Raw genomic sequence first — 14,405 nt, forward strand, 5'->3', positions numbered from 1 at the left:
CCCTAAACCAGAACTGGTCAATAATACATTTGGAACTTACACTAAATCATCATGATTCATGCTGCTTTAATTTGAGAAGAATGGAAAAAGATCAATTCTTAACCTCTACAAGAGATCAGAGGATACTGCTTTTACGTAACATTTTATACAAATAAAAGAATGTTATAACATTAATATTAAGCCACTCTTGTAAAGATCTGAAAAGGAGTGACAAGTTAAGGACTAAGTGCTTACAATGTTTCTCCTGAGCTGTCCCTCACCAGCCTTGGTTTCCAAACACCTGCGGTTAAAAAGGGGGTAACATGGAAGTCATGTGTCCAAGTAAGAGTGTGGTTCCAGGAGGCTAAGATGATGCTGTGAGCTGGACAAATAATAAATATTATCTGCACTGTACTAAAGCACCTACAAAGAGAGATTGTAAACATTTACCAACCTCCTCTAGCTCTAATAGCAGTATGTTCAGTTCTAGATTCATTATCCCTGAACTGTGGCTCAAATAAAGTTAAATATTATTTCTCTTATGATTAAAGTCATGGTTTGACATGATAGCAACAAAATTAAAATAATGCCTCAAAAACAAGGGGTTTGTGTGTGCTCAGTCTGCTAAATTCAATGCAGCCTGGAAGAGATGAGTCACTCCCTTACCCACCCAAACAAAATAGTAAATTGAGAACTCTGCACTTGTTTGTGTGGAAAATTCTAAAATGAGATCAGAAGACCTTAGTGATGGTGGTTTATGCTTTTGCCCTTATCTAAAAGTTTTACCACTATGCCAGAAATCAACTTTATTAACACGCAGTATTCATGTCGTTTCTACATCAACAGAGAGATACCTTTTCCCCCCACAACAAACATTTGGGAGAGTGGTTACACTTCCTATGTGTTAGGCACATAGTTTACAGAAAGATTAATAAGGCCTGGCTTCAACACCAGAAGCTAATAACATATATGGAGAGATATTTGCACAGCAGCGTGATAGGGCAAAGTGGATAGGGCAAGGTGCTAAAATATGATGGACAGGTAACTGAACGGGTCCATATTCTACAGTGTAGCTGGGGAGGGTCTCTTTTAGGATGTGACCTATGAGCTAAAATCTAAACGAGAAGGAGCTAGCAATTATAATGATAGTAACTACTACTGAAGTTTACTGGAGACTTAAGTTGTTCAAGGGATAATGTAAATGCTTTATATGAATTACCTCATTCAATCACAACACAGACTAAAGTAAAGCACTTTCATTATCTTGATTTTAGTGACAGGTAACCAACACATGGAACTTGCCCAAGATCACAAACCTAAAAAGTGAGGGCACTGGATTTGGACCTAGATAGTGTGACTCCAGAGCCTGTGTTTTACATTCTTTACTAAGCTTTCAGATTCCCAGATGACCCTAACTCCATGCTTTTTCAGTCACCCAACTCATACAGCCCTATCCCAGTGTTTTTGTTTTTTTGTTTTTGTTTTTTTCAGAACTGTCACCTTTGAAGCAAGAGATTATGTCCCATCCTCCCCGTCCCCCGTTATCTCCTCCTCAGGCCTTTGGCTCTACGTAGCAATCTGCCCAGTTCCCTCACCACTTTTCTTCTGAAACATCTGCTCTTCATTGTCAAGAGGATGACCACTTCCTTGATATTCCTTTTGCTGACTTTAAATCCAGGCTCTTTAACCTAAGTTTCTTATTTTACTATCGCCACTTTCTTGCTCACATCTCACACTGCTTTTAAAAACTTTCCATCTACTGAACTTGAACAGCAAAACCTACAGCTCTGGAAGAATTTTAAAAAAATCTATTTTCTACATCAGATTACTGAGTTCCCTAAGGAAAATCACACACAGGTATCAGGTGATGTGATGGCACCATGAAAGCCATATTCGGTTCCCAGAGGATGCAAGCCTTCTGCAGGCCCCCACCCAATCCAATGAGCTGTCTCTGAACTGACCAGCTTTCCACTCACTCTGGGATATAACATAGTTCCCCCTTGAGAAACAAAATTGAGGCGATTAGGCAGGACACCCCCACATTTTCTACAGGTACCATCCTGCGTCTTCCCCATGATTTGGTCTCTCGCCCTCTCCAGGTTCTGAGGAAAAGGGATCTTTCTTCCTGACAGCAAAACAACCTATCTTTGCTACTTCCTTCCACGTCCCTCAAGGTCTTCACTCCATCAATTATGCCCTCTCTTCCATGCCTTGAACCACTCTCTTCCTTTTGGATCACTCTTCTCTATTACTCCCAGCTTAAAAAGTCATAATGATTTTTAAAATTTTTAAAAATGAAACAAACAAAAACTTGAAAACAAAACTACTCTTCCCGTTAAACCAAACTCCTGGAAAGGGCAGACCACACTTAACATCTCACAAGCTTATTTGCAATTCACTGGATCTGGTTTCCATTCCTACCCTATAATTAAAATAGCTCTCATGAAAATCCCCAAAGATCACCTATAGCCAATTACAGTGGACTCTCAAAATCTTTCCTGGTATCCTTGTCACATGTGATACTGCTAATAACTTCACTTCTCATTCTCAAGTCTCTCTCCTTTCCTGACTTTCATAATACCACTCTTCACTGGTTCTCCTTTCTCTTCCTGCTCTTTCATAATCTCCTTTCCTGGGTCTATTCTACCATTTAGCTTTTCAATAGTGATAACTGTACAGGGTTCTAGTATGAAGTACCATTCCATCTACAAAATGTCTTTGATGATAAGTATCCAGGTAAATAAAGATATAAGTGATTCAGAGACACTGATCTTGTTAAACCCCACACCTTTAAGTATTTAATTATGTAATGACTTTCCACATTTGGTAATCAGTCCCACAGGCATCTTAATTTTAGCATGTCAAAAAAGTGAATTTATTAGATGTCCAACTCCTAACAAAAAGATAGTCCTATTAAAACAGTGGTAAAAGCTCTATGCTGAAGAAGGATAAAAATGGAAGTGGACTTACGTATTTAAATATAGTGAGAAAGTCTGAAATAACTGCTGTAGGAAAATAAACTAGAGATAAATATTTAAAAGCTGAAAACAGAAATAAAGTTATAGTTAGAGAGTCTCAAATTTATAATGTACCCAAGAGTGTATAAAATTCTTCGAATTTCTCTAGCAACTCTTTTGAATCCAGAGTAAGTTCAGCATTATTCTTCTGTAATTACAGAGCAGCAAGAATAGGCACAGAGCTTAACAACATAAATACCTTTGTTCTCACATTTTTTAAACTTTGGACTTTCATAATAACAGATAACAGACAATAATTCACTTAAAAAAGACCATCTGAAAACATCAGGGCACTGGTTGTGTATGTGAGTGTAAACGAAAAGGGGTGGTTCTTATTGTAAATAATGTAGTTCTGGCTACTGATGGGAAACTACGTTTCAATTCAAACTGGATGGACACTGCCTCTTATTGCCCTGAGTCTAGAAAATGGCTACTGTTTTGCTCTTGTCAGTCTGATTGCATTATGCTTCAGGTCAAACTTGTCAGAGAATTCCTTCCAAGGCTCATTCTTCATTCCTCTGCAGATCGTATTCAGTCACTGTTTTCACCTTCTCTTTAGTCCATCTTCCTCACATAACCATCGGAATAATCTAATGTTTATAAGATGAGTTTTCTTTCATCAGTACCATAGAACCCTCATAACAATTCCTCCCATAAACATATACTCACATACAGACACATGTGTTTACACACAGAGAGTACAAAAGTTCACAAACACATCATTAATCCATGGATACATGCTATCAGGGTAGGAACATATAGTAAATATTAGTATCCTCCTATGTACTGCATGCAATGTTAAATGAAATTTTCTTATTTATTTCATTATGATGATTTTTTAATTCCAACACTTCTATCATGCGTTCCTAGAAGCATCTTCTACCATGAAGAACTTTTTACATTTAAATTATGTGAAATTATCTAAGCTACTAAAAAGCAGGGTGCTTAAATTTCATATCACTTAAGCCCATTATTTATTTCTCACTATATAAGTATCAACAAAGATAAGAAAAATCCAAAAGCAGAAAAACATACTTTTTACCAAGAATTCCTTCCAGTTGTAGGGAGAAAAAAACCTTTAGGTTCCTAAGGGGAACCTTTTAGTTTTTGGGTCTGGACCTGAGAATTAAATGAACATAAGATAAATTAACAGGAGAAATGTATAAAAATTTTATTTAGTATTTTTAAGTATACACAAAGGCCTTGATAGGAAAAAAGTGAAGACCCAAAGAATGGTTAGAATTGAGAGCTTATATACTTTTTTAACAAAGAGTTTATGGAGAAATGGCAAGACAAAGGAAAAGGGATCTATTTAATCATGGGAAAGTGACTAGGAAATATACAGGGGAAATTAATGGAGGATATGGGTTATTTTAAGTTTGTTTATACAGATTCATTCTGGCATTGACTCCAAATGTTGTTCTCCTCCTGGCACACCAGGAAGGCTTCTTCCTCATGAGAAATATTGACCTGCTTTTCGGTAGAAACAGGAGACCAGAGAATGCTTCCTGCATCTACTGGTTCTCAAGTACTCTCAGCAAAAAATAATCAATGTGCCCAAAAGGCATAGTTTGGGGTGGCATGTTCTACTCCCCTTCACAGTACCAAAATGTTTATAATGTTTATAAAAGCTCCGACTTACTAAAACTTCATACACTTGAATGCCATTTTTTTCCATCTTTCCTTCTTCAGGTGGAATAAAATATTAATGGGTAGTTGTGTTGAGGGTCTCAGGTTTGGTCACAGCTAGAAGAATTCAGAGGACTACAAGCACCCCGAAGTATATAGTTGTATAAGTATAAGATTTATTACAGTGAAAAGATGCAAAGCAAAATCAACAAAGGGAAAAGGGCATGCAAGTGAAGACTAGGGGAAACCAGGTGCAAGGCTCCTAGCAATGAATTCTGACACCTGTAAAGTTTTGGCTACCAGGGACACTCATTAGAGACTCAGTGCCCCTCATTAGAGACTCAGTGCCCCAAACTGGGGGCTAGTCACTAAGGCACTGTCTCACTAGTATGTACCAAAATTCCAGACTTCCAGAAGGAAAGCAGGTATTGCTCATAAACCACGTTTTGTTTGTACAAAAGGTCTAGCTAGGTACATTAAGCTGACCTCATCATTTAGGGAAGGTTTCATATCAGTGTAAAGAAGTGATTATCACTCAAGTTTGTCAAACAAGGGGCTACTTTGCAAGCAGATCTTCCTAAGGAAAGCTATCTTAGGGCTACTAAGTTAACTCTTCTCCTCCCAGTAGTAAAATGGCCAAAGAATGGACAGAAAGGAAAAAAGATACTAAGGCCCTATATGAGTTCTTAATTAAAATACAATTAACTACAAATAATACCTGTAAAACAATGCTTTTAGAAGACGGTAGAAAAGAACTCTCTCTTTCTCTTCAAAATTGATTGGCTTTGGCTGCCATTGGCTCCCTTTTTAATTACTGTAGTAGTTGTATTCAAATTTTTAAAAAATTATAGTCTACTCATATGAATAAGCCATAACAACAAAAATAGATTAAAAAGATACTCTGTTAAAAAAAAACATGACTAGGACCCACCATAAATTCTAGCTTTACCTGATCACACACCTGAGATAATTTTACACATTTTGATTATGAAAGTATATTTATCAACTTGAAATTACAAAAGTGGAAAAACTGGACAAGGTAGGAGAATAATGGAGCAAATTCACAAAATAATGAAATCAGCTGTCTAGCTTACAAAAATCTTTCTACCCACCTTCTTCCTATTTCTCTATTCATGAAGAAGTACTAAGCCTACATTTAAAACACTGTCCATGAGGGATTAAAGGACAATATGTAGACTATGGTGGAAGTAGTAACAATAATTATTTGTTCACTAATTTAACTAAAATACAATAAAATACAATTTCTCTTCTACTCTTACTTGACAGTCAACACAAACAAAAGACTGGGTACCTTAATGAACATTTAAAAATGAAAACCAAGGAGTTCCCTTCATGGATCAGCAGTTAACAAACCCAACTAGTACCCATGAGGACATGGGTTCGATCCCTGGCCTCGCTCAGTGGGTTAAGAATCCGGGGTTGCCGTGAGCTGTGGTGTAGGTGACAGACACAGCTAGGATCCTGTGTTGCTACAGCTGTGGTGTAGGCTGGCGGCTACAGCTCCAATTTGACTCCCTAGCCTGGGAACCTCCATATGCCGTGGGTGCAGGCCTTAAAAAAAAAGAAAAAAGAAAAGAAAAAGAAAACCTGGCCCCAAATAAGCCAGGGTACTCTGAATAGCATATATTTTAACTAAATGTTTCCATCTACAGTATTGTGTACTTCCTGTGGAAACTTAAAAAGCTAATGAGAAAATAGCTAGACTTAAAAGACTCAAAAGTAACATCCATAGGGAGATAGTGACATACCATGGAAAAACCATGAGTAACAGACTTGAGTTCAAATCCCAGCTCTACCAGTACTTGACCTTAGAAGAACTGCTTATTGCCTGTGAACCAAAGTAACAAGTAAATTTTTTAAAGGGACTCAATAACATCTACATCACAGAAGAAATATGATATACATGAGATCACTCAGATAAAACACCCAGAAAAGTACCTAGCACATTTTAGGAACTCAACAATAATAGCTTTTTATTACTAACTAGAAACAATGTTGGAATCAGAGAGGCAATCCAATGCCTACATTTTAGAGATAAGGAAATTGAAGACACAGGAAGATTAAAGTGATGAATATAAGATAAGGTAGATAGTTTTCAAGGGAGAAAGGACTAGCCACAGGCCTCTAATATTCAACCAAATATTGATTCTACTTCACTACGTTACTATCTTGGATACTAGCCAAACAACTTTTTTAATAATTAAGTTGCCAAGTTCCTTCCTGAGACAGAAGGAAATTCTGAATGGGAATTATACAATCTCTGATGCATAGATGTTCCTAGAACTTTTTTGAAACAGAAAAAAAACCCACAGGATAAGGCTGACTCGGGTTAAAACAAAACAAGGAACATACTGTATGGGAAAGACTGGTGGGGCAAATATGACCAAGCAGGAGGGAAGCAACAATGTTAGCTAGCAGAAAGAGGATTTAAGTCAGTAAATTTAAGGGAAACCATTCTGATCAGCAAGACCTCATAAAGAAAGAGACACAAAATAAGGACCCAATAGGCAAACTAAAGTGTGAAGAAGAGTAAAGTTAGGGTCACTGATGGGAAAGAGATGAGCATTCATGACCAAAGAGAGCATGAGCAAGAACCACAGAGTCAGCAGCCATCCATGGCTGTTCATGAAGAGTAACAACAGCTCAAGAGGGCTAAAAAAAGATCAGAACGTTAGGGTCAGAAATCAGGTTGGGGGATGCTAAAATCCAGCTTAAGCTTTCAACATTTTTTGAACAAGGGAATAATATGATCGAATATGTGCTGGAGGAAGATTAATCACCAAAGGACATTATCCTCACACTAGGATATTAAAATATTACAGTGACATTCAAAATAATTGAAGATCATCCTTTTAAAGCAGGAATGGACTTTTGGAACCAATGCTTCTCATGTGAATGCAACTTCAGCAATAAAATTCAACAAATCTAGTTTACAACAAATGGAACCTAGTTTATAACAAATAAGAACCAACTGTGACATTTAAGAGACTAGAAAAAAAAAAGAAGAAAAGCTACTTGTCTCTCTTTTGAGGAAAATACAGGTATGTTTCTATTCAGTCCAATAAAAAATTATTGCATCTCAGCAAACTGTTGAGACACAAAGATGAATAAGGCAACATGGCTCTACGTTCTACAGCTCTGGAGAACCATACAGCCTAGCTGGGGAAACAGACACATAACAGTTATTTTGAATAAATCTGATATACATGAGAAATCTTCCTTCCATATTTCAAAGTCTGCCTCTCTTTCCAATTTATGCTACCCAGTCTATACTTACATTTCATTCTTCAGTGTCTTTATCTGATTACATGATGTCTAACAGTAAGAATCTGTCCAAAAGGAAAGAGCCCTGAACTAACAACATGCAATAATGACAAAGGGAACAAAAAGAAGATAATTCAACAGTTGCTACTGAAAGTAATAAACAGAGAGAAAAGAGAGGGAGTGATAGGGAAGAGAGATACAGAAACAGAGAGAGAGAGAAAGAGAAAATGAATTCCCATGTAGCCAATCCCAGAACTCAAATAACCACCAACAGCACTAATGCAAGAGAGTGCCTAGCACTTCTGCCATACTTCGCTTTAGTGTCTTCTTTATAGATGGACACGCCCTTAACATTCGTGTCATTAGGGGAAACAGGGTTGAAAGAAGAAGAGGAAAAACACTAACAGGAGAATCTGATCAACAAGACACCTCTCCCAAATGTTCACAAATAAAGCCTTTTGTACGAATTCAAAATAATTTGATCTTGTAATGTTTCTGTAATGAAAAAAAAAAGATCCCAAATTAGGGGCAAGCCAAAGGAAGAACAATCATTTGTAAAGTGTCCATTTACCAATGAAAAATTAATAAAGAGAAAAAGCCACTTGTTCAGTTTCCCAAAACAGTTGGATAACATCTAAGAAAGCCCCTTCTAAATTGTAGGGGCAAAAATTTTAAAAAATTAACTACACATTTTTATTTTAATGTTTATAATAGCTAGGTGCTCAGTTTTAGATAGATCAAATATAAGATACAATATTTATAAGTACACATACACTCTTTTAAGTGTAATAGAATAAACATATGAATAAACATATAAGCTGTAAAATTACTTGCTATTTATATTATACTCATTTTACTCAAAATAAAGAATATTTTAAAATTTTAATTATTACAGAGATTAAGAGTTTGTAAATCTTGTCATTATAATAACTTCATTTTAAGCATAAAATATTTTGGTTAAAATCCTTAGATTTAGAAACATGACTGTTAATTACAATATTTATCATATAAAAACATACAAGCCACAATAAAATAGTCTGTTTTATAATACAGTTTCTAAAAACCCAGTAGAATAAAAGTAGTAATTGTCTGAATGTATCAAAATGATACACTGAAACGAAAATGATGTTTAAAGCAAAAAACTTAGTTACAAGGACAAAAACAGTGACTTTAAAGCCAATCAACAGCAAACAAGCCTGGAGGAGAACACCATTTGAAATGCAATTCAATTAATCATTATTAATATTGACTCTGCAAGTCCAGCCCACAATATAACTTACTTAAAGCAGGGACAAGAAGAAAATACTGACTGAAGAAAACAATAACATTGATACCCAACGTGAGATATAAATAGTCCAGTAAGGAAGATGATTGACTAAAGTACAGAAAAAAATGATTAAATTTTTATTTATATTTTTGGCTTTTTATGGCAATTAAACTCTTTTCCAGCATGCTGGAACATTTCAGTTTCCATGTGACCAATCAGTTGCGTTTACAGATGATTTAGTTTTAACTAAACTAAAATGGACAGTAAGGTTTAAAAAAAAGTACAAAGAAACCACAGATTGAATATAACATTACTAATGCATGGATATGTATCTGTAAATGTGATATGAGGTTTAACATGAATTCAACCAATGTTTACTAAGTGCCACAAGGCTGGCTGAAAGACTATGAAAAAGGCAAGGCAAGGTCATGTTTCTCAAATAAAAGAAAACCTGATTACTGCCAACAGCAGCCAGCCACATGTCCTAACACACTCTCCTATTCCAGGGAGGCTACAAAACCAAATGCTCAGCACTCCCTTGAGCTAGGTTCTAGGAACAAATCAGATGTGGAAGAGAGGCACAAACCATGTACTTGCTTATTTGGCTTTTTGCTCCTGGCCAGCAAGGTCATAAGAGATAAAATTTATTTTGTTCTACTGAATCTCTCCCTTTGTGCTATCCATCCTTTCTTGGAAGCCTAGGCAGGACTCCATCTGCCAATATTATAAACAACTACTGTATAGAATACCTAAAGCAGTTCTATTTCCTGCATTAAACCCTAACTGATATTATAAAGTTTTGCTTTTACCGAGTAAACAAAAGAACTAAGAGATTTAATAGGATTTCACCTGAAATTCTCTGATTCTCAATTAAGCCATGCCCCACTCACCACTACTGGGAAATTAGCTTGACATATTCTTGCATATCTTGATGAACTCATTCATTTCAGTATAATTTAGGTATTTTATGAACTGATACCAAGAGGACAACTAATCAGTTTTCCACAGCCAGAAGAACTAAGGCAAGTCTCTTTGAATAAAAGAACTCAAATCAATCAAAACCAGTGTGGAAGCCCCTAAATACACTCACATGCCACTAAATTAGCCCATCACTCATGGGGATTATATTATTCAAAACTTTTCTTTAAAGTCATGATTGGTTGAAAAGTAGAGTATACTTAAAACATGTGAGTCTTTTTTTTTAACTCAAGCAAAACACATATTAATAATCTTTAAAAACTGATTACTAAAGGGTGAAGGATTAGCCACATAAAACGTCAGGGGCCACCATGGTAACCATGTCACAAATATTCTTCCTTTAAAAATACAGCTCTGACTCATGTTGCAACAGAAGAAAGGGTGGGGGAAAAACTGTAATTGTAATGTATACATGTAAGGATAACCTGACCCCCTTGCTGTACAGTGGGAAAATTAAAAAAAAAAAAATACAGCTCTGTCTTTTCTTATCATACTAATTTTGATCACATGCACTATTATCATTTTCTTTTCACCCAATGAAGCAGAGACACACAAAGGGCATTAATCCCAAATAATAAGTTCCTCAATCTTTCTCAGCAATTAAAAATAATTATTTCATCACAAGTCCTATGAGAACATAACTGCTTCATACAACTACAGTTTCCGTGTACTTTTTTTTTTTTTTTTGTCTTTTTGCTATTTTTTTGGGCCACTCCCGTGGCATATGGAGGTTCCCAGGCTAGGGGTCTAATCGGAGCTGTAGCCACTGGCCTACGCCAGAGCCACAGCAACACAGGATCCGAGCCGCGTCTGCATCCGTGTACTTTTTAATGAAAACATGATAGTAAGCTTCAGCAAAGTACAGAAAATAATGTTCAATTAATTAAATACATTCATTTCTTTGTGAAGAAATAAAATACTAATTTCTATTTCATTAGTTAGGATGTTCACTGCATGGAACATTTTAAATACACATTTCCTCAGAGTGTTTAACCCTAAACACAAGGGGCATATAATTAACAGCTAGGTCCCAACAACACACTAGGGGAATTCTGACCGCGGTAGACATATCTCAAAGTACACTTGTGTTTTCTTAATTTTTCTCACACTCTATTAGACTAATAATTCTAACTCTGCAACTCTGATATTTAACTAGAGAAGGCACTTCAGGAAGAGAAAATTTGAATATAGATAAGGTAAAACTGCTCTGCTTTAAACTGATTGGTATTTGGGACAGCTCTGATTGAGGTAGAACAACATGTGGTTACATATGTGCTATGAAATGCGACAAGCCAAAGCCTGTTATCAGTGAGACATTAACCTATGACTTACCAATATTAATGTGGCAGCTATGAGGGCTAAGATAAACTACATAGTTCAACTAAAGAAATATTCCTGGAGTTCCCATCATGGCTCAGTGGTTAACGAAACAGACCAGGATCCATGAGGACTCAGGTTCGATTCCTGGCCTCGCTCAGTGGGTTGAGGATCTGACATTGCTGTGAGCTGTGACGTAGGTCACAAACGTGGCTCGGATCTGGCATGGCTGTGGCTGTGGCATAGGCTGGCAGCTACAGCTCCGATTAGACCCCTAGCCTGGGAACCTCCATATGCCGTGGGTACAGTCCTAAAAAGACCCAAAAAAAAAAAAAACTGAAGAAATATTCCTAATTACATGATATATGTAATATTCCTCTTACATGTGAAGATGGGACATTAAACGTAGCGTAACACAATTTTATTGCTCTACATCATCATAGAGCATTATGGTTTATTTGAAACAGATCAGACCCATTATTTATATGATAAAATAACCTTGTGGGATTGAGAGAAATAAGTTTTTCTACTTCAGAAAGGAGGAGAAAAGGGAAACTAAGGAAAGCTAAATGAAATAAGAGAGGCATATTTTATTTTTTTTTAAAGTAAATATGGTTTCAAACAAAACTAATGATCCCTTGACATACCACCTCCCATCCATTAAGGTGGCTACCAGTGTAAAAAAACAACAAAAAAAAGCAGAAAAAAAGTGTTGCAGAAATTGGAACTCTTGTGTCCTGCTGATGGGAATACAAAATGGTATAGCTACTGTGGTAAACAGTATAGCAGTTCCTCTAAAGGCTGGATATATAGCCCCCAAAGAACTGGAAGCAGGTCTTCAAGAGATGTCTGGATACCCATGAGCAAAGCGGCATTATTTTTTACTATAAACAAAATGTGGAAGCAACCCAACTATTTATCAATTGACGCATGGGCAAGCAAAATATATACACAATGAATATTATTCAACCTTAGAAAGGGAGAAAATTCTGCAATATGCTACAACAAGGATGAATCTTGAGGACATTATGCTAAGTGAAATAGACACAAAAAGACAAATACTATATGACTCTACTTATATGAGTTACTCAGAGTAGTCAAAAATCATAGACAGAAAGTATAATGGTTATTGCCAGATGCTGGAGGGAAGAGAAAATGGTAACTCTTCTTTTTTTTAATTTTTTTTTTTCAGTTTTATGGCCACATCCATGGCATATGGAAGTTTCAGGATTAAATCTGAGCCCATCAGTGACAGTGCTGGATTTCTTAACTCACTGAGCGGGGCCAAACCCGTGCCTACACAGCAGTTCAAGCCACTGCAATCAGATTCCCAAACAACTGTGCCACAGCAGGAAATGCAGGAAGTTACTTTTTAATAGGTGTAGAGTTTCAGTGGGAATGGGGATGACTGCACAACAATCTGCAAGTATTTAGTATCATGGAACTGTACAGTGAAAAATGTTTAAGATAGTAAGTTTTATGTTATATGCATTTTACCACAAAAAAGAAAAATAAATAGACATTTCTCCAAAGAAGACATACAGATGGCCAAGAGGCATGTGAAAAGATGCTCAATGTAAATACTCATTAGAGAAATGGAAATCAAAACTATAATGAGGTACCACCACACACCACTGATAATGGTCAAATAATAAAAGCTGGAGATGGTTTATAGTTTGGTAAAAAAGGAAACCCTCCTATACTGTTGGTGGGAATGTAAACTGATGCAACACCATGGAAAAATTAAACATAGAATTACCACATGATCCAGCAATCCCGCTCCTGGGTATGCAACCAGAGAAAACTAATTTGGAAAGATACATGCACCCCAATGTTCACAGCAGCAGTATTTACAGTAGCCAAGACATGAGAATATCCTAAATGTCCATTAACAGATAAATGGAAAAATAAAAATGTAGTATTTACACACAATGGAATATTACTCAGCCATAAAAAAGAAATAATGCCATTTTACATCAAAATGGATGGACCTAGAGATTTTTATACTAAATGAAGTACGTCAGAAAAAGAAATACAAATATATGCTATCATTTATATGTGAAATCTAAAAAAATGATGAAAAGGAACTTATTTACAAAACAGACTCAAGGACATAGAAAACAAACTTATGGTGGCTTGGAAAGGTGGGGGAGAGGGATAAATTAGGAGTTTGGGATTAACAGGATTAACAGATACACATTGCTATAAATATACTGTACACATATATATACTAAAATATATAAACAAAGACCTGTGTATAGCACAAAGAGTTATACTCAATATCTTGTAATAATCTATAATGAAAAGAATCTGAAAAAATATATAACTATACATACATATATAACTGAATCACTTTGCAGTATACCTGAAACTAACACATTGTAAATTAACTATACTATAAATTAACTATACTTCAGTATAAAAAAAGAAAAATAATAATAATTCCTTTCTTGACTCCAGCAGACACAGAGAGGGATTTAAAAGTCTTTGAGGGGATATGTCTATAGTCAGTCCCTCAAAATCCAAGAACACAATCCTCTTCCCATATAGCCATAATCAGCATAAGAACAATATTCAGCATACTGAATACTATATATACTGTGAATAACCAGTATATATAGTATTCAGTATGCTGGACTACAACCTATTCCAATATACCATTCCCCAGCTTAGTGTGAATGAGACAAATACGTTCAAGAAAATGCAGCTTCCCCCTGTGCCCAACTCCTAGTCTAGGGCTACAGATTCACCCAGAGAGGGGCAGGACCCCATATCAGAGCTGCAGAAGCTCTATCCCGAGATGATACAGCCAAAGGACACAGGATCCTATCCCTCAATCAGCACCCACCTGCAGGTCAGAAGGCATATAGTCTAGATTGTCCCTGCCCCAGTTCACCCATACAGTGAAGATTCCATAACAGAAGGGGGAAATG

General features: G+C 36.2%; 1 protein-coding gene across 14 annotated transcripts in view; it reads right to left on the reverse strand.

Annotated features, from left to right (window-relative positions):
• CEP128 (centrosomal protein 128) overlaps positions 1-14,405 on the reverse strand; it is a 414,346-nt gene that overhangs the window by 278,189 nt on the left and 121,752 nt on the right. The window lies entirely within an intron of this gene.

Source organism: Sus scrofa, chromosome 7 (assembly GCF_000003025.6).
Source record: "Sus scrofa isolate TJ Tabasco breed Duroc chromosome 7, Sscrofa11.1, whole genome shotgun sequence".
Classification (NCBI taxonomy): domain Eukaryota; kingdom Metazoa; phylum Chordata; class Mammalia; order Artiodactyla; family Suidae; genus Sus; species Sus scrofa.